We start from the raw sequence: 18,698 nt of genomic DNA, 5'->3' as shown, positions 1-18,698 counted from the left end.
ATGTCAGCGGTGTATAGTCAGGGACCCAGCCAGCTGAGGTGACACTTGCAGAGCAGCCTTGTATGTAAAGCCAGGGACTGAGCAGGCCAGAGGGGTGAAGCTTGAGAGGTAACTTAAGTGCCAAGCTAGGGACCAGAGAGGCGGGGGTGATGCTTGAGGAAGATACTACCATGAAGATTGGAGGAGCTCAATGCATTCAGTGTCAGTGAATAATCTAGTCTAGTGAGAGAGACTGGGAGCTCAGTGGGCTGAAGAACTACAAGAAGTGATTGCAGTGGAAGTGAAGGAACTGTTACATCTTGTATTAGAAAGTGTTAAAAACTGTTGCCATAGGAGACAGCATTCCTACACATGCAGAAGTGGCTTCTTGGTGGATAGCTTTGCCTGCATGGCTGTCTACCTGTTGAAGTCTCAGAGTCTGCCAATAAATCTTACAACTACCAAAGGTTGTCCTGGCCCTAACCATCTCTCCCAAAGTTCTGTTAAGAGAAAATCTCTTTTGCATTCAAGAAGTGTCTGGCGCCCAATGAATCTAACACCATTGCACCCACTATCCCTCACAACCCACCGCATACAGAAGGATGTCAGCTATCTCTGGCCCTGGAGGTTCTCATTAGACAAACGGAGGTCATAGAAATTGCTACATTCTGTACACAGGAGTCGGCGTCCTTCTATAAATGTTTTTGTCCCAGTCTGTGTGATGAGGAGGGGGAGGTACTAGCAGTCAGTCACATTTAGCTGGACTTGTTCTGTAATGTAGAAGATGTTTTGTAGTTTATCCACTTCTTCAGGTATAATGAGTGATGAGAACATATCCCGGCATTTATATCCACACAGCTAGACCTGATACCTTCATCTAATCACCATGGAATAAGTCAGGGACGATGTTGGCCGTCTATGAACAGGATGGGGGGAGGGGGTTAGGATTTGTCTGGAGATGGGCTTTAGGTTCAAAACTAGTATGTTTCTTGTATAAGTTCTGGATCAGCTTCCCCGGTGTAACTCACCTTGTCTCCTCTCCATGATATTAGCTCTGGTTCTAGTGTAAGTTGCTGCCCCTCTGAAAGGGACCCATCAAAGTGACCCACAGGAATCCAATCAGTGATATTTCCACCTTTAATTCTTGTAATCCAATTTACAATGTCCATTGGGCTGGGCAGTTCTCCTTTATCATTAAAAATCATGACCTTGCCATTCGGATCCTTGTACTGGACGTCTTTTACATAACTGGACAGCTTAAAAAATGACAGAAATAATTATAGGTAACATGTATATCCACTTACAGACCGGAATATTTGCCCCCTTAATGACCAGTCAATTTTTTGTGATACGGCACTGCGTGGCTTTAACTGACAATTGCACGGTCATACAACACTGTACACAAACAAAATTGACGTCCTTTTTTCCCACAAAAAAGTTTTCCCACAAAAGTTTACGCTATAAACACTAAAAAGAGCGACAATTTTGAAAAAAATATCCCAAAAATGTTTTAAAAATAAAATGACTTCATCAGCTTTGCCAATATATATTCTTCTACACATTTTTGGTAAAAAAAATCTCAATAAGTGTATATTGATTGGTTTGTGCAAAAGTTTTAGATTAGAAAATGTTTAGATTTATGACATTTTTATATATTTTTTTACTTTTACTAGTAATGGCTGTGCTCAGCGATTTTTAGCAGTATTGCAATATTGCGGTGGACAGATCGGACACTTTTGACACATTTCTGGGACCACTGACATTTTTACAGCGTGTATGTCACTGGCATTGGCAGGGAAGGGGTTAACACTAGGGGGAGTTTAAGAGATTAAACATGCTCCCTCGTTTTGTATTTCTAACTGTGGGGGGAGGGGACTGACTAGAGGAGGAGACATATCATTGTTCCTAGCTAGTAGGCACAGTCGATCTGTCTCTCCTCTCCTCACAAAACAGGGATTTGTGTGTTTACACAGACTGGCTTAGACGGGGCAATGGACATTTTCAAAGAATAAAAATCACACACAGGATGGAATGGATGGACCTGTGTCTGTATTTCAACCTTTTAAACTATATAAACTATGAATGTCTTAACATTTGTGCAAGTGTAATGAATAATACTATAATGTTTGTAATATGTGTGTAATGGTATCTTTGTTGCCTTTCACTGAGCGAATGTAACATTCTCTAACATTTGGGAAACATCTGACCATGAAAGTTACAATTCACCAATAGAGAAAATGGCCTCATATTATAGGCTGAGAACATTGGACCAGCAGAGGAAATAATATGAGGAAGACCTCTGAACTATGTACAGACCATGGAGAATGGTCTGGAGAATGTGAATGGAAAAACAAATGGGTGTTCAGTCAGGATGAGATGGTCTGGTATAAACATTGGCTGTTTGGTCATTCAGACAAGTGGCCAAACTTTTGCCCATCCAACCTTCTTTTGGATTGGAGTCGATAATCTCATATAGAAGCAATATTTCTACAGATTCTATATATGACAACCTCCTGCTGTCAGTGATTCCTAAGGAAGTGCATGCTTGCTCCCGAGGCATCCTTAGGAACCAATGACATGACTGGAAATCCCGGCCACATAAGAAAAAGGGTGGGGAAAGCAGTGACATCACTGCCCAATTATGCCACGTACACACGTAGCGGACTATCCGGCGGACTTAGTCCGGCGGACTTTCCGAACGGGCTACTTGCCCACACACGGCAGTCCGCCGGACTATCCGCCGTACTTTTGAAATGAACGGACTCGCCCACACACGCGGAGGAAAGTCCGCTCATTTTGAGCACATCTCCAGGTAGGTGGGGCCCGCGAAGGATGCGTTGCTGGCCCCGCCACCTGGTATGGACTTAAAGGGGAACCCCAACGCTGAAAAAAATCAGCATGGGGTCCCCCCAGGTCCACATCAGACCCTTGTTTGAGCACGCTACCCGGCCGGCCAGGAAAGGGGGGGACGAGCGAGCGCCCCCCTCCTGAGCCGTACCAGGCCGCGTGCCCTCAACATGGGGGGGTGCCTTGGGGAAGGGGGGCGCGTGGCCCCCCCACCCCAAAGCTCCTTGTCCCCCTTTAAGTCCATACCAGGTGACGGGGCCAGAGACGTCTCCTTCGCGGGCCCCGCCTACCTGGAGACTTTTCTCCGGGAAAGTCCGTTCATTTCAAAAGTACGGTGGACTGGCATATGCACGGCCGGATTGTCCGCTGAAATGCAAGTCCGGCGGGAAGATTGGAGTGCAAAAACTACTTTCTAAGTCCGCTGTACTTTCGGGTAAAAAAAGTCCGCTGGAGGCTACACACGGGGGATTGTCCGGCGGACTTGAGTTTGCCGGACTTTTCCACCCGATTCTTTGATTGTGTGTACGCGGCATTAGGGTCACTGCCCATATTTAAGCCTTTTTCATTTACGAGAAAATAGCCACTGTGATTCTGACCAACCCCCACAATCATCGACCAGGGTTGTGGGGAAGAGACCCTTGTTCTTATCAACAAGACATTGCCACTTTGTTGAAGGCATGTGGCCTGGTATGGTTCAGGGGGAGGTGCCTTCTCATCCCCCCCTTTCCTGGCCCACCAGGCTGCATGCTTAGAATAAGGGTCTGGTATGGATTTTTAGGGAGACCTCCTACATTTTGTGTTTTGTTTTGTTGAGTTTCATCTTAAAATCAGAAAAAAAAAACATGACAGAAAATTAAATTTCACTGCCAGCTTCATAAAAAACAAAAAAAACAAAACAAACAGAAACTTTCAGCACTTTCTGGACATGATAGAGATGCACCCCTTTAAAGGTAACATTAGGATACCCCCACCATGCTATTTTTACACCTCCTTGCCTCGTACCCTATAACCCAAAGACATGTAGTTCTGACAGCACCACTCCAAGAGTACTATGTGTAAAGTCCAATACAGTTGCCAGTCCCAAAACGAACAGATCCCTTTTATTACCACTGCTAAATGTGACAGCTTCCTCCTGGTTGTTAGGGAACTGGTACCTGTTGGCATCCTAACAACCAGTGACTCATCCCCTCCCGGCACATTCAGTTGCCAGCCAGGGATTCTGGGGACTACTGACAGGTGAATAGTAAAATATACAGTAGCAGGGAAAAATAAAATGGCTTAGAATCCCCCCAAAATTCATTCCAGGCCCTTTAGTCTTGTCATGAATATTAAGTGGAACCCCACAAAAAAATAATGCAGTCTCCTTAAAATTTTACACCAGACCCTTATCCAAGCATGCACCCTGGGTGGCTAGGATAAGGGGGGTTGGGTAGTTGTCTGCCCCATTCTGAACCATACCAGGCCACTTGCCCTCAACATGGGGGTACCTTCCCAAGGGGGGGCAGTTGCCCACAATCATAGCCCAGTACTTGTGGGGGTCTGTGGGTGGAGGGGGCTTATCTGTCTCTTGAAGACTCTTTAAAAATAAGGGGAAAAAATTTATCTTCTAAAAAGCTATATTATAGTTGCCCGTTTTTATGTTTGTGCTTGAGGTTTGTTATTGAAAAATATAAAGTAATACACTTGGGGGCTAGGGATGAGCCGAACACCCCCTCAGTTCGGTTCGCACCAGAACTTTTGAGCAGACCAAAAATTCATGCGAACTTTAGAACCCCATTCAAGTCTATGGGACTTGAACGTTCAAAATAAAAAGTGCTAATTTTAATGGCTAATATGCAAGATATTGTCCTAAAAAGGGTTTGGGGACCTGGATCCTGCCCCGGGGGACATGGGTCAATGCCTAAAATCTTTTTAAAAATGGCCATTTTTTCGGGAGCACTGATTTTAATGACAATTAAAGTGAAAAAAAAAGTGAAATATTCCTTTAAATATCATGCCTGGGGGGGGTGTCTATAGTATGCCTGTGAAGTTCCACGTGTTGTGTGTGTTTATAACAGTCCCTGCACAAAATGACATTTAACAGAAAAAAAGTCATTTAAAACTGCTTGCGGTTTTAATGTAATATCTGGTTCCGGCAATACGGATTAAAATCATTCAGAAAAATGGCATAGGTAGCCCCCCTGCCCATTACCCATACTAAAAAAAGGAAAGGAAAGGCGCGGGGACCCCAGGCCCTATATACTCAGAACAGGAGTATACAGGCCGTGCAAACAAGACAGGGACTGTGTAGGTTTGTTGTGTTAAATAGAATCTGTTTGTAATTTTGAACTGGTACATTTTAAAGTGTAGCTCCAGTCAAAAAATCTATTTTTAAGCTTTTTGGAAAACATAGGGAGGGGTTATCACCCCTGTATATTTTGTTTTGCCATCCTTCCTTTTCATCTCACTTCCTGTTGTCTCCTTCCATTTGCAAGTAGGAGATGTTTGTAAGTTGGATGTTTGAAAGTAGGGGCCTGCCCTATATGCTCTGCAGAAATGGCAGAACAAGGTGTTGGTTTTGCCACAACATTGTAAGCCCTCAAAGTGACTCTTGCTGGGCGCTGGAGTGCCCTGCTGTGAACAATTATATCAAGAATTGTAATTACATGCCATTGTTGAACAGTGGTAGAAAAATTGGGCCTTTGGTGGTTGTGGTGCCACAACACTATAAGTCCTCCCAGTTACTCTCGGTGGGCACAGGAATGGGCCCTGCTGTGAAATATTATATCAAGACAAGAACACCAAATGTAGATGAATGGTACCAACAGATTGATAAAACTGAAGAAATGGAAAGACTTATACATCAAGCTCATGACAGACACTCTAAGTTCACCCACACATGGGCATGCTGGATACAATTCAGAACCTCCACAAAACATATCACCGCCAACTCTATACCCCCACTCTCAACTTAATCTAACAGTGTGATAGGTGGCTTCATGGAAACGTCTAGGGTCTGTCTCCCCCCTTCATCCTTTTCCCATCCTTACTCTTTCTTTCACCTTACAAGATACTTAAAGATGACTCTCTCACGTCTTTTTCTATCTCCTCACATACTATTTCTATACTCAAGCTATTGCCAACAATTGCCCCCCCCCCTTCCCCTACCCTCCCCTCATGTTGGATATCACCTTAGCTCAATGTTAGCAAAGATACGCAGACTAATATATAATGATAATGGGCATCAGAGATAGATGTATTATAACCCGTCAAGTCTTCTCATGAGCCTTTTTACTCAACCGACAGTTTTCCTCCGTCCACAGATAGTTCCCATTTGGGGTGGATGGATGCGAAAGAGGCTTGTTGTGATACTGAATGGTTTCCATTACATATACCTTGGATCCCTACCAATATCCGATGATACCTCTGACTGGGGTTCACATCAGCATAGGTCATTTGCCACTAGACTTTGCCAACCCCGATGCGAGGAATTCACAGCAGATTATAACACAAGCCCCAGAGATTCTCTACTAACCCTATTGGTGACTAGAATGTTATCCTATCCTAGTTTGGAAGCCTACCTGAAAACCGAAAATGGATAAACCTTGTACACATCACAACTTGCAATAGAGCTCTTGTGTTTATACGGTCATTTGTTGATGTATTGTACTGTTTTGCAAAATCTTCAATAAACTTTTTTGGATATATTATATCAATAATTGTGATTATATGCCCCTGTTAAACAGGGGCTGAAAAATTGGGCCTTAGGCACTGCTTGCTGGTGCCACAACACTACAACCTCTCCCAGATACTCTAGTTGGAGTGCAGGAATGAGCCCTGCTGCAAAGCATTGCATCAAAAGTTGTATTACATGCCCCTGTTAAACAGGGGCTGAAAAATTGGGCCTACACACTGCAACCTTTACCATATACGCTAGTTGGATTGCAAGAATGAGCCCTGCTGCAGAGCATTGCATCAAAAATTGTAATTAAATGCTCCTGTTAAACAGGGGCTGAAAAATTGGGCCTTAGGCACTGGTGCTGGTGCCATGACACTGCAACCTCTCCCATATACTTTGGAGTGCAAGAATGAGCCCTGTTGCAAAGCAATGCATCAAAAATTGTAATTACACAACCCTGTTAAAAATTGGGCTGGTGGCATCACCCAGAACCAAAAATGTTCTTCCAAGATATCAGCGGAGGAGGAAGAGGATACACAGTCAACATAACAGGATAGTCACTCAGGATCAGCATAGGCAGTCTTGACGGAATCTGATATTTAACCACTACAATACAGGGCACTTTCACCCACTTCCTTCCCAGCCCAATTTTCAGCTTTCAGCGCTCTAGCGCTTTCAGTGACAATTGCGCGGTCATGCTACACTGTACCCAAATGAAATTGTTATCATTTTGTTCGCACAAATAGAGCTTTATTTTGGTGTTATTTATTCACGACTCCGTTTTTTTTTTTTTGCGATATAAGCGCAAAAATAGCGGAAATTTGGAAAAAAAACAATATTTTCTTTTTTCTATTTGAAAAGAAATCCAATAAAATCTAATTTTGTCATAAATTTAAGCCAAAATGTATTCTGCTACATGTTTTTGGTAAAAAAAATTCCATTAAGTGTATAATAATTGGTTTGTGTGATCACGGACATATGTACGCAAATGATCATGTACATATGTGTGCAGGTGATCACGTACATATGTGTGCAGATAATCATTGGGACATGTGATTTTAGTGGGACATATGTGGGGGACATGTTTTTATTATTAGGGACATGTGTTTTTATTATTTGGGGACATGTATGTTTTGGGGACATGTGTGTTTTGGGGACATATGTGGGGACTGGGTTTGTACTGTGTGGTGTGTTGTGTGTTTACACTACACTGATGATCAGTGAGTAAAAAGCTGTAAAAAGCAGCCCATACTCACTGATCATCAGCCGGCTGCAGCGTTCTGCTCTCCTCTCCTCAGCGGTGACTTCCATGTGAGGAGAGGAGAGCCGATTGCCTAGCAACCGGCTGTTTGTTTACATCACATGACGGCCGTGATTGATCAGGAGGGCCAATCACAGAGCCCTCCTGCCGATCTGAGATGTGCCGTGTCCGGGTGACACGAGCACATCGGGATCGCGCCGCTGCGCGGGCACGCGCGCGCGCGATCCCGCTACTCCTGAAGGACGTTCCTGAGCGTCCTATCAGGAGTAGACGGCTCCCACCCGGCCATATATATGCATTGGCCGGGTGGGAAGTGGTTAAAAAAATATATATTTGGTTACATCAGCTCCAGGTGCTTGGTAGCTGATGGTGATCCAAGACTGATTCATCTTTATGAACGTCAGTCGATCAACCGAGTCGGTGGACAGGCGCACCCTGTTATTGGTTACAAAGCCACCAGCAGCACTGAAGGTGTGTTCTGAAAGAATGCTGGATGCAGGACAGTCCAGTAGCTCAATTGCATACTGTGCAAGCTCTATCCAGTGATCCATCCTCAAGACCCAGTAAGCCAGAGGATTTTCGGTGGGAAAGGTGTCCAAGTCTGACCTTGCCCCTAGGTATTCCTGCACCATGTAAATCAGACGCTGGCGACGGTTGCTGGAACCGATCATACCTTTGGGCTGCGGACTAAAAAATTGTCTTAACGCATCGGTGAGACGTCCACCTTCACCACCACCTTCGGCAACCTTACCCTTGTACCGTGGATCAAGGAGAGTGGCCAGCCAGTAATGGTCCCTCTCCTCTATCCCAAGAATACGAGGATCCTTCTGTAGGCTTTGCAGGATCAGGGAGGCCATGTAGGGTTGTCCCTGGTGTGGCGTCAACCACCTCTCAGCCTGCCCCTGCAGAGCTGACAAAATATCTGCCCCAGTGTGGCTCCTGTCCCCCAAACAAACCAGCTCAAGCACGGCATGCGTAGCCCCTTGAATGCCTATGGAGCACCGCTGGTTCTGAGGACAGAGCACTGGAAAAGGCCATGGAGGAAGAAGAAGAGGAGGGGGTGGAGGAGAGAGGCGTGTCACAACCAGTAGTAGCATTTTGGTGGTGTGGTGGTGGAACAACCTCCAACACTACTGCACCTTGTCCTGCATCCTTCCCAGCTGCCAGAAGAGTGACCCAATGAGGGAAAGACAGGTAACGTCCCTGTCCATGCCTGCTGGACCATGAGTCAGCAGTAACATGCACCTTACCACTAACCGCCCTGTCCAGCGAGGCAAGGACATTGCCTTCTACATGCCGGTAGAGAGCCGGAATCGCCTTCCATGAGAAAAAGTGGCGTTTGGGGACCTACCACTGAGGAATCGCACATTGCACAAACTCACGGAAGGGGGCCGAGTCTACCAACTGAAAAGGCAGCAGTTGAAGTGCTAGCAATTTAGCCAAGCTAGCATTCAACCATTGGGCATGTGGATGGCTGGGAGTGAATTTCTTTCTACAGTCCAGCAGCTTGGGCAGGGAAATTTGCCTGCTACAATCGGACGTGGGTGTACTGCTATCAGAGTGCCCGCAAGCACTTGGCTGTGACACACCTAATTCTACACCTTCATTCCTCTCAGTGCAGGTTTCAAAGATGACTGAAGGTCTAGTGGCATTGGAGATCCCAGCTGATGAGGAGCAAGGAGAGGTCCGCTTTGTTCTTTGGTGTGGGTCTTTAAGGTACGCTTGCTAACGAGATGCATGGCAGGTCAACATATGTCTGGTCAAGCATGTAGTGCCCAAGTGGCTGATGTTTTGGCCATACGAGATACACTTGAGACATATGTTGCAAATAGCAGCGGTGCAATCTGATGCACTCATCTCAAAAAAGGCCATCACCAAAGAACTTTTGGAATATCACGCAGAGGCAGCACCATCCACAGGTGGAGCTCTGTGGTGTGATTCAGTCGGTGTTCTGCCCCTAAGCTGGCCCCCGGAGGGCATCCTGCCTCGTTGGAGATGTGTCTCCTCCTCCTCTTCCTTCTCCTCCTCCTCTCTCCTACCAGGCACCCATGTGGAGTCAGTGACCTCATCATCCCCTCCCTCTTCATCACTGGAGCAAACCTGGCAGTATGCTGCAGTTTGTGGAACTGGCCATGCATCACAGTAAGGCTCCCATTCTCCATTCCCACACACCATTGTGAGGCAACCCACACATGACCGAGCTATCTTCCATCCCTGACCATGGTCTGTGGATCAATAAGAGGGTTACATACTTGTCATAAGTAGTAGCAAACGGGGCGGTTAAGTAATTTCAAACACTGAAAGACTGCTCCGCTCTACCCAACCATATGTTCTTCCACTACCTCCAACTCCGACATGCGCTCAATACTAAATTCCAGGATTCCATCCCAACACTCCTCTAAGTAATACTATTGGTGGACATTATTACGGGTCAGGACCCCAAAAAACAAATCTCCTAAATATATAGTCACCTCATGTTTCCCACGGCTACTGCCACTACTTACCACCTGAAAAAAAAAAATTGGCCTTAATATGTGTGTATGTTAATGTTGTATGTGTTTGAAAGTGGGTCAGGACCTTACGGGGTAAGGACCATGCGAAGCCGCAGATGGACTCTGGTGGCAAGAAAGTGCCCTGAGGTGATTCAGTTCACATAGGTAGCGCTATACAAGTCACTCATTCATTCATTCATTCATTCAAGTCCCGTTGGGAGCCCAACCTGGGCGATGTGACGGATGGGGATTAGAAGGAGGCACTCACTACCTGTAAATATGTGTACTCTAAGCTCTCTGATCGCCGTACATATCTCTACATCCTGCATAGGTCGCACCTGATGCCCTATCGCCTATCTAAGTACCAGCCGGGGCAAAGCTCCAAATGCACTAGATGTGGAAACCTCAACGGCTCCTTCTACCACCTGCTATGGACCTTCCCATCCATTTAGGGGTACTGGATACAGGTCGTCCAGTTCCTCCATGATCACATGGGCTCTGAACTGACCCTATTCCCCCGTCAATGTATATTGGGGCTTCACTCTCTTTCTGAGGGCAAAAAAATACTTAAATACATTTTTTCAAGAAACATTATTCTTAGCCAGAATGCAAATTGCCAAGACATGGATGAGAGAGACACCCCCACTATACAGCAATGTATTAGAGCTGTAAACACTACCCTCCCCTATAAAAACTACTGTATCCACACAGGGGCAGCCCAAACAAATACCACAAAATCTGGGATAGGTGGCTGGAAAATGACTCTACCTGCAATGCAGAGGACTGAATCATACTCTACTTAAACACCCCCTCCCAGTAAGACGTATGCTTTTCTGCACTCTCCCCATGGGTTTTCACCGCCATAGCACTCAGCAATGTACAACGTGAGGGAACCCTTACTGAGAATTGATAATTCACTATGTATGTCAACATGATCGTCCTGTGTGGAGTGCCTGTTGCACTTCTCATTCACATATCAATATATTTTCCATGTTCAATTAAACTTTGTTTTTTTTTTTCGAAAATATTTTTTATTAGATATTTCCAATACATTGCATATAACAATATAACATGCAATGAAAAACAATCCAAAATACATGTTTCAACATAGCGCTTGTAGTTGTACCATTATATCTCTTGTTTCTGGACATCCCAAGTTACCACGTTACTCTAAAACAAATCCTTTGTACCATATCTTCAAATTACATTCTCTTAAGATGACTCAAAAGTTTGGTATAGTATGCCCTGTCCGGCGCCCCCAGCACCCCAACTGGGATCTTGCTGTGCCGAAGGGCCGCACAGAGTTACACCATCTTTAATCTTACTATGATAGTATAATTACATTGTTATTGCCTAGACTTCACTCCTGAGGGGGTTAATGACCTCACTTTTTGTACCAGTCTGTCCAACATTTCCAATGTACATCAAATTTATGACAAGAGGAATTCCTAATAGCTAATAGCCTCTCGTACTGATAATTCAGATTTACTTGTACCAATACTTCTGAGGAGTTTGGGGATAAAGTATTTTTCCAGTGTCTAGCTATTACCAATTTTGCGGTGATCAAAATATGAGTCACTACTATACGGTATTTTGTAGGGTAATTATCAATTCCAAGATGGAGCACCGCTAATGCAGGGTTTGGAGGATTTAGTATTCCGGTAATTTCTGCTAGGATACTAAATAACCTCCTCCAATAACTAGATACATTTTTGCATTGCCAGAATATATGCAGTATAGTGCCTGAGATGCCACAGTCCCTCCAGCATAACGAAGAGTGGGTAGGAAATATTCTAGCCAACTGGTATGGTGTTCTGTACCATTTATGAAGTACTTTCTGGGTGAGTTCCCAGTGGGTAACACAGTGCGTAGCAGTATAATTGTATTGGATCACTTTGATCCATTGATCCTCTTCATAGGATTAATGTAGATCTTTTTCCCATGCTAGAATGGATGGGGATTTAATACATTTTTGTTTATGTTGGAGTATGTTATATATAAGTGAGATGCCCTTGATACTAGTGTCCAGTATCATATAATATTGCCATACAGTCCTACTTATTTCAATGGATGGTGGAGGGTGTTTTGAGAGGAAAGATTTCACCTGATTGTACAAGAGGTTGCTGGTGTGTGGAATATTATATGTGGATTTCAGAGTGTCAAATGATTTTAAAAGCCCTTGGTTATATAGGTCATCCACCCATTCTATTCCTTTTTCCCTCCATTTATTGATGGAACTATACAGGAGTAGAATTTCGAAAGTTTGGATTGGAATCTTAATTTTAGAGCTGGAACTGTCTAATGGAGTTTGATTCAATAGGTACCTTCACGCTGATATTGTCGCTTGGATCGTTGGGGAGAGATGTGTCAGTGAGCTCACTTTCCAGCAGTCTGCTATAGGAAGGAGACTTATGTGCTGAGCTTTGACCATAGATGTTTCTATGTTCACCCACAGCGGTGCAGGGTTTTGCAGGAACCAATGCTTCATTTGTGCCAATATAGCTGCCCAATAATAGTCTTTGATGTCAGGAAGACCCATCCCCCCCACTTTTCTGTGTGGTATAAGTTTGTTAATAGAGCATCTGGCTCGTTTACCTTGCCATATGTATTGATTGAGTGTTTTGGTTAATTTTTGGAAGTGGGACGCTTATATGGTATCAGAAGGGTTCTAAATACATATAAAATTTTTGGGAGGATCAGCATCTTGAAAGATGCCATTCTCCCTGCCCAAGATAGGTCAATGGATGAGATTTTGGATAGTGTCTGATTGATATCTTGAAGGAGGTATCCTATATTGGTATCTGCTATGTGGGACATTGACTTTGTGAGATATATACCTAGATATGGGATCTGTTTAGGGGACCATACATAGGGAAATGATTTTTTAAGAGACGAGCTCACATGTTGGTTTAGGCCTAAATCAAGTATTAAGGATTTTCTGAAATTAACCTTGTAGTATGATAGTTTCTCAAATAATTCTAGCGTTTCATGCGTGAATGGTAGAGATGCAACCGGGTTCGACAAAAAAAGGATTATATCATCGGCGAAGAGGCTAATAATGTGTTCCCGTCTCTGTACTTTAATCCCTGATATATGTGGATGGGATCTAATGGCCTCCGCCAGGGGTTCAATCATCAGATTAAAAATTGACGGTGATAGCGGACACCCCTGGCGGGTACCATTTGATATGTTGAAGGTTGAAGGTTTGGATAACAATTCCATAGTAAATACTTGGGCAGAAGGGTTCGAGTACAGTGCTAGAATAGCTGACAGAGCTTCATTGTGGAAACCAAATTTTTGCAGCACCGCCTTCATATATCCCCAGTGAACTCTGTCAAACGCCTTCTCTGCATCTATTGAAAGAAGCAGAGAAGGCGTTCTAGTTACCTCCGCGTGATGAATCATATTTAACAGGCGTCTTGTGGCATCTGATGCCTGACGCCCTTTCGTGAAGCCTGTTTGGTCTGATTTCACAAGCTTAGGCATAATGTCAAAGACTCTTCTCGCTACAATTTTAGCATACAGCTTAATATCCCCGTTGAGTAGGGATATGGGGCGAAAATTGGCCGGCGAGTCCGGATATTACCCCGGTTTGGGCAGAGTAATGACATATGCTTTAAGCATCTCTGCTGGGAAGTTACCGGATTTTCTAGCTTCATTAAACATGGGTAATATGTGGGGTATTAATATATCTTTAAAACTTTTATAATAACCATTAGAAAGTCCATCTGGACCAGGAGCCTTACCCAGGGGTAGAGAGTGGATGGCTTTACCTATCTCATCTGATGTAAATGGGGCACTAAGTTCTTAAAGTTGTTCAGTCGATATTGAAGGTATGTGTAATTTATTTAAAATTTTTTCTATAAGTTCCATTGATGGTATGGGTGTATGTGGGTCGTCCTTTAGGTTGTAGATGGTCGAATAATAATTTGCGAATGTGTCTGCGATTGCCTGTGGGTTCATTATTTTATCTGCCGTTGTTGGGTGGAACAGGTGTGGGATCACCGTTCTCGACCTTTTTTCTTTCAGTCTATTGGCCAACAATTTACCCGCTCTGTTATTGTTCCCATAATAGTTGATCCTTAGTCTTTTCATAGCCTGATCATGCTGGGTGCAGTATAGTTCCCTTAGTTTGTATCGCAAGTGAAATAACTGTGTCGCTAGATCTGTAGATGGATGAGTTTTGTTACGTATTTCTAATTTATGGAGTTCGTTTAGGAGTTCATTTAGTTTAGCTGATCAGGCTATTTTGGAGTTTCGTTTAATTAGGACCCCTCTTATAAAGGCTTTGTGGGCATTCCAGTTAATGTAGGGGCTTGTATTATCCGGGTCATTAAAATGAAAATATTCCTCTAGTTGATGGGAAATCTCTTTTTGGTATTTAGGGTCCTGCAATAATGTATCATTACACCTCCATATTCGTGTTATGGTATGAGCATTGCCCCCTTCTATTTGTATCAGTACTGGAGCATGATCAGACCACGTAATGTCCTGGATGGATGAGTGAGTAACTCTATGAAGCATCTCTGTGTCTGTCAGGAACAGATCTATTCTGGAGTGTGAATTAAACCTGGGAGAATAATATGTGTAAGATTTGTGGTTAGCGTTCATGCATCGCCAAACGTCATATAATCCCTCTCTATACAACAATTCCTTAAATTTAGGTGAGTGGTTTCTGACTTTAGAAGAGGTATCTAAGTCCCTATCCAGTACCATATTGAAATCACCACAGACTAGTACGCTCCCCACTCGCAACTCCTCTATTTTTTTCAGGACTCTTTTTAGAAACTTGAGTTGGTGCGAGTTTGGAGCGTAAACACAAGCAAAGGTGATAGGTAGCTTATTAACTTTACCAACCATTATGATAAACCTCCCTTCTGGATCCACAAAAGAGTCATTGAGTTCAAAGTTCACAGAGTCTCTTACTGCTACCATTACACCTCTTTTCTTCGCCATGATGGAGGAATGAATCAAAAACGGAAATTCCTTGTGTGAACATTTTGGCATAGCTAATTTGTGGAAATGGGTCTCCTGAATCACTAAAATGTCTGCTTTACATTTCAAAGCCTCTTGCCATAGTGAGCGTCTTTTGGCTGGGTGGTTGAGTCCTCTTGCGTTGAGCGAAAAAATTCTAATGCTCATCGTGACTGTGTTTGAGGCGATACATGTAGTCGTGCCAGTCGTCTTAAGTTCAGCCAATTAAGTTCTTGCGTCTGGTGATTAAAGTCCTCAGGTATTTGACCCATGTATGATGTCAGTGGAGCTGGGCGGTGACCATGTATTCTGAAGTTTCTTGTGGGTTTATTTTTGGAGGTTTGTCTGCCCATTCTGAGATTGGTAACAAATATGAACTGTCGATGCTTGGTCCGAGTAGTAGAAAAGAAAACCTTGCACAAGATGTATTTAGGTTTATGCTTGCGTGTGGTACTTGGTAAACAATCGCTTTGGGTTCTTCTTTTCGCCAGAGACAAATGGAAATCATGCGCCAAAAATAAAAATAGAAAAAATAACACCCAAGAAGGGGGATGTAAATCAGCAAAGAAAGGAGAAAAACAAAACAAAACCAAACAAAAAAGAAGAAAACGGTTTGATAAGAAACAAAACCCAATAGGGTCAGGCATCTAAAGTGCCCAGTTGAGGGGGTCTACGGTACGAAAACTAGTACCCTCGACACTCAGGGAATTCTATTGAGGTAAGCAGATGGGGTTGAGGTGTTCAATTTCAAGTACAATTCATCTTCGATTTCTTTGTGGCTTGATTTGCCAATCAGGTTGTATTTTGTTGAGTGGTGGCCCTGGTTGTGACGGTGGATCTTTAGCGGAATCAGGCAGTATGATTTGCCAGATTCTCAGAAGATGTAATCCTTCTTCCAAGGACTTGATGAGGTGAGTGGATCCCTTGTATGTCACTTGCAAACTTGCCGGATATTTCCACTTGTACAGTATCTTATGATTCCTCATAGCTTTGGTGATTGTCGCCATATTACGGCGGAGCTGTAGGGTATGTTGCGACAAGTCCGGTAGAATCTGTAGTTGAGATACTTGTTCAGGGAGCTTGTCGCCTTTACGTAAAGTCTCCAATATTTTTTCTTTAGTGTGGAAAAAATGCATTCTGAGTAGAACGTCCCTAGGTATCTCTTGAGGAAGGAATGACGGCTTGGGAACTCTGTGAATGCGATCTATCGTGAGATCTAATGATGACAAGGACGGGACCATTGCTTGAAAGAGGTCTCGTGCATAGGTAGGTAGTTGTTGTGACGAGACCGACTCCGGAATCCCTCTTAATTTTAAGTTGTTCCTGCGAGAACGATCTTCAAGGTCTGCCCTTTTTAACTGCATTCTCTGAATGACCTCCTGATGTGATTCGTGAGAGTCCACCAATGCATTAAAGGAGGACGTAACATCACACATTCTCGATTCTACTTGGTGCACTCTCTCCCCTAAGTCACTGATTTCTGCTCTGCATTGTTGAAGACATGACAGCATATCAGTTTGCAAGGATGTCCTCAAAGACATCAGCATCTCTTTAAGTGTGACATCAGAAATAGGTTGTCCTGTGGTTGGAAACATTGCTATAGGATCTATTTGTTGCTGGGATGCCGTTTCACTAATGAATGATCCACTCACCTCCATACCCAGGTCCGATGGTCTAGTTGGTACAGAGGATCTGTGTTCTAGCCTGGGCTTTGATTTTACTGGGCTCCTGGTCGATGGAATTGCAGGGGGTGTCCGAGTCTGACGAACGTGCCCCAGATTCCATATCCATTTCCGCTGCGCACGGGTCCTCCGCTCTGTTTACTGAGCCGTCTGACGCAACAGACATTTGAGGCCGAGAACACCGCCTATCACTTTGTTCCCTTCCGCCATCTTTCCGAGGCCCGCGGTTTATAGCCGGATGAAAAGTCCGGTAGTTTTAGCGCGTTCGGTTGGCTTGCTGCCCTTCTCCGCATGTCGGTCTTTTCGCCGGGGATTTCCCACGGTTCTTGCGCTTGCGCTGGTGGTTGTAGTCACCTTCTGACGGGCTGTGTTGTGATAATTCCCGGAGTGTGGAGCGGAGCTCTCCTAATGTGCGGCCATCACGCTACGTGGTCGCCATGCCCCCCAATTAAACTTTGTTTTGATCAAAAAAAAGCCTGTGGTTTGTGGCAAAACAATTAAAACATATTTTTGGGATACAAAGTACAGCAAGTATTCCCAGGTCCTGTTTAATTTTGGGGTTGATTTACTAAAACTGGAAAGGGCAAATTCTGATGCAGCTCAGCACAGAAACCAATCAGATTGCAGGTTTTTTGTCAAAGCTTAATTGAACAAGCTAAACATAGAAGCAGATTGGCTACTGTGCACAGCTGCACCAGATTTGGCACTCTCTAGTTTTAGTAAATCAACCCCGCTGTCTCTTTAAAACACCGTTGGCAGTGGAAAGTTATGTGTATGAAATCAATGTATCCCTCTGGGTACACCAGGTCCTACACAATACCAGCAATCACCTGGCTTTCTGGAACAGAATGTGGATCATTTGGGGCGTATTGTCCTCTCATTTTAGGGCCTCAAGAAATGAGGCCATCAGTACATCAGGACTGATCAATTTAAAAAATCCCATAGTGTGTAGACTTTACCCCAGACTAAATCATATACACTGATTTGGGTTATTTTTACCCAAGAAATGTAGCAGAATACATGTTGGTCCAAATTTATGAAGAAATATTATTTATTTGCAAAATATTGGTTCGGGATTCCCCTGTGGGGAAATTCCCATGCCGTTTTTATCAATGAACTTTTATGTGTATTGCGGACCGACAATTCATTGTAGCAGCGAGTAGTTTTAAATTAGTTTTTTGCCTTTAGAAATGTCATTTTGCTGTCAGACTGTTCTAAACATAGGAAACATGCGCCTCTTTACAGGCATACTATAGACACCCCCCAGGTACGAAATTTAAAGGAATATTACACTTTTATTGTTTCACTTTAAGCATTATTAAAATCACTGCTCCTGAAAAAAAACTTCAGTTTTTAAAACTTTTTTTTGCATTGATACATGTCCCCCTGAAGCAGAACCCGGGTTCCCAAACACTTTTTATGACAATACCATGCATATAAGCCTTTAAAATTAGCACTTTTGATTTCTCCCATAGACTTTTCAAGGGTGTTCCACGGATTTAGAATTTGCAGCGAACATCCAAAATTGTTCGCTGTTTGGGGAACTGGTGAAAAGCCAATGTTCGAGTTGAACATAAGTTTGACTCAAATATAAAGCTCATCCCTGATCAGCACAATCACAGTCCATTGATACTACAATTCTGTCTGCCACATTGGTTCTGATTCACAGATTTTGTAAATAAATGACATGGCTGTGTGGGCGGAGATGATTTTAAATGTGGAGGGGGGGTGAGGGAACATGTGCTGAAACATGTTACACCCTAAATTCTGATGTGCCATGTAACATGTTTCAAAAGGTGAACTTA

This window comes from Lithobates pipiens, unplaced genomic scaffold (genome assembly GCF_037356315.1).
Source record: "Lithobates pipiens isolate NorthernLeopardFrog02 unplaced genomic scaffold, aLitPip1_a1.2 Scaffold_13, whole genome shotgun sequence".
NCBI classification, from domain to species: domain Eukaryota; kingdom Metazoa; phylum Chordata; class Amphibia; order Anura; family Ranidae; genus Lithobates; species Lithobates pipiens.
The sequence above is the reverse complement of the archived record's forward strand: the minus strand, read 5'-3'. Positions refer to the sequence as shown.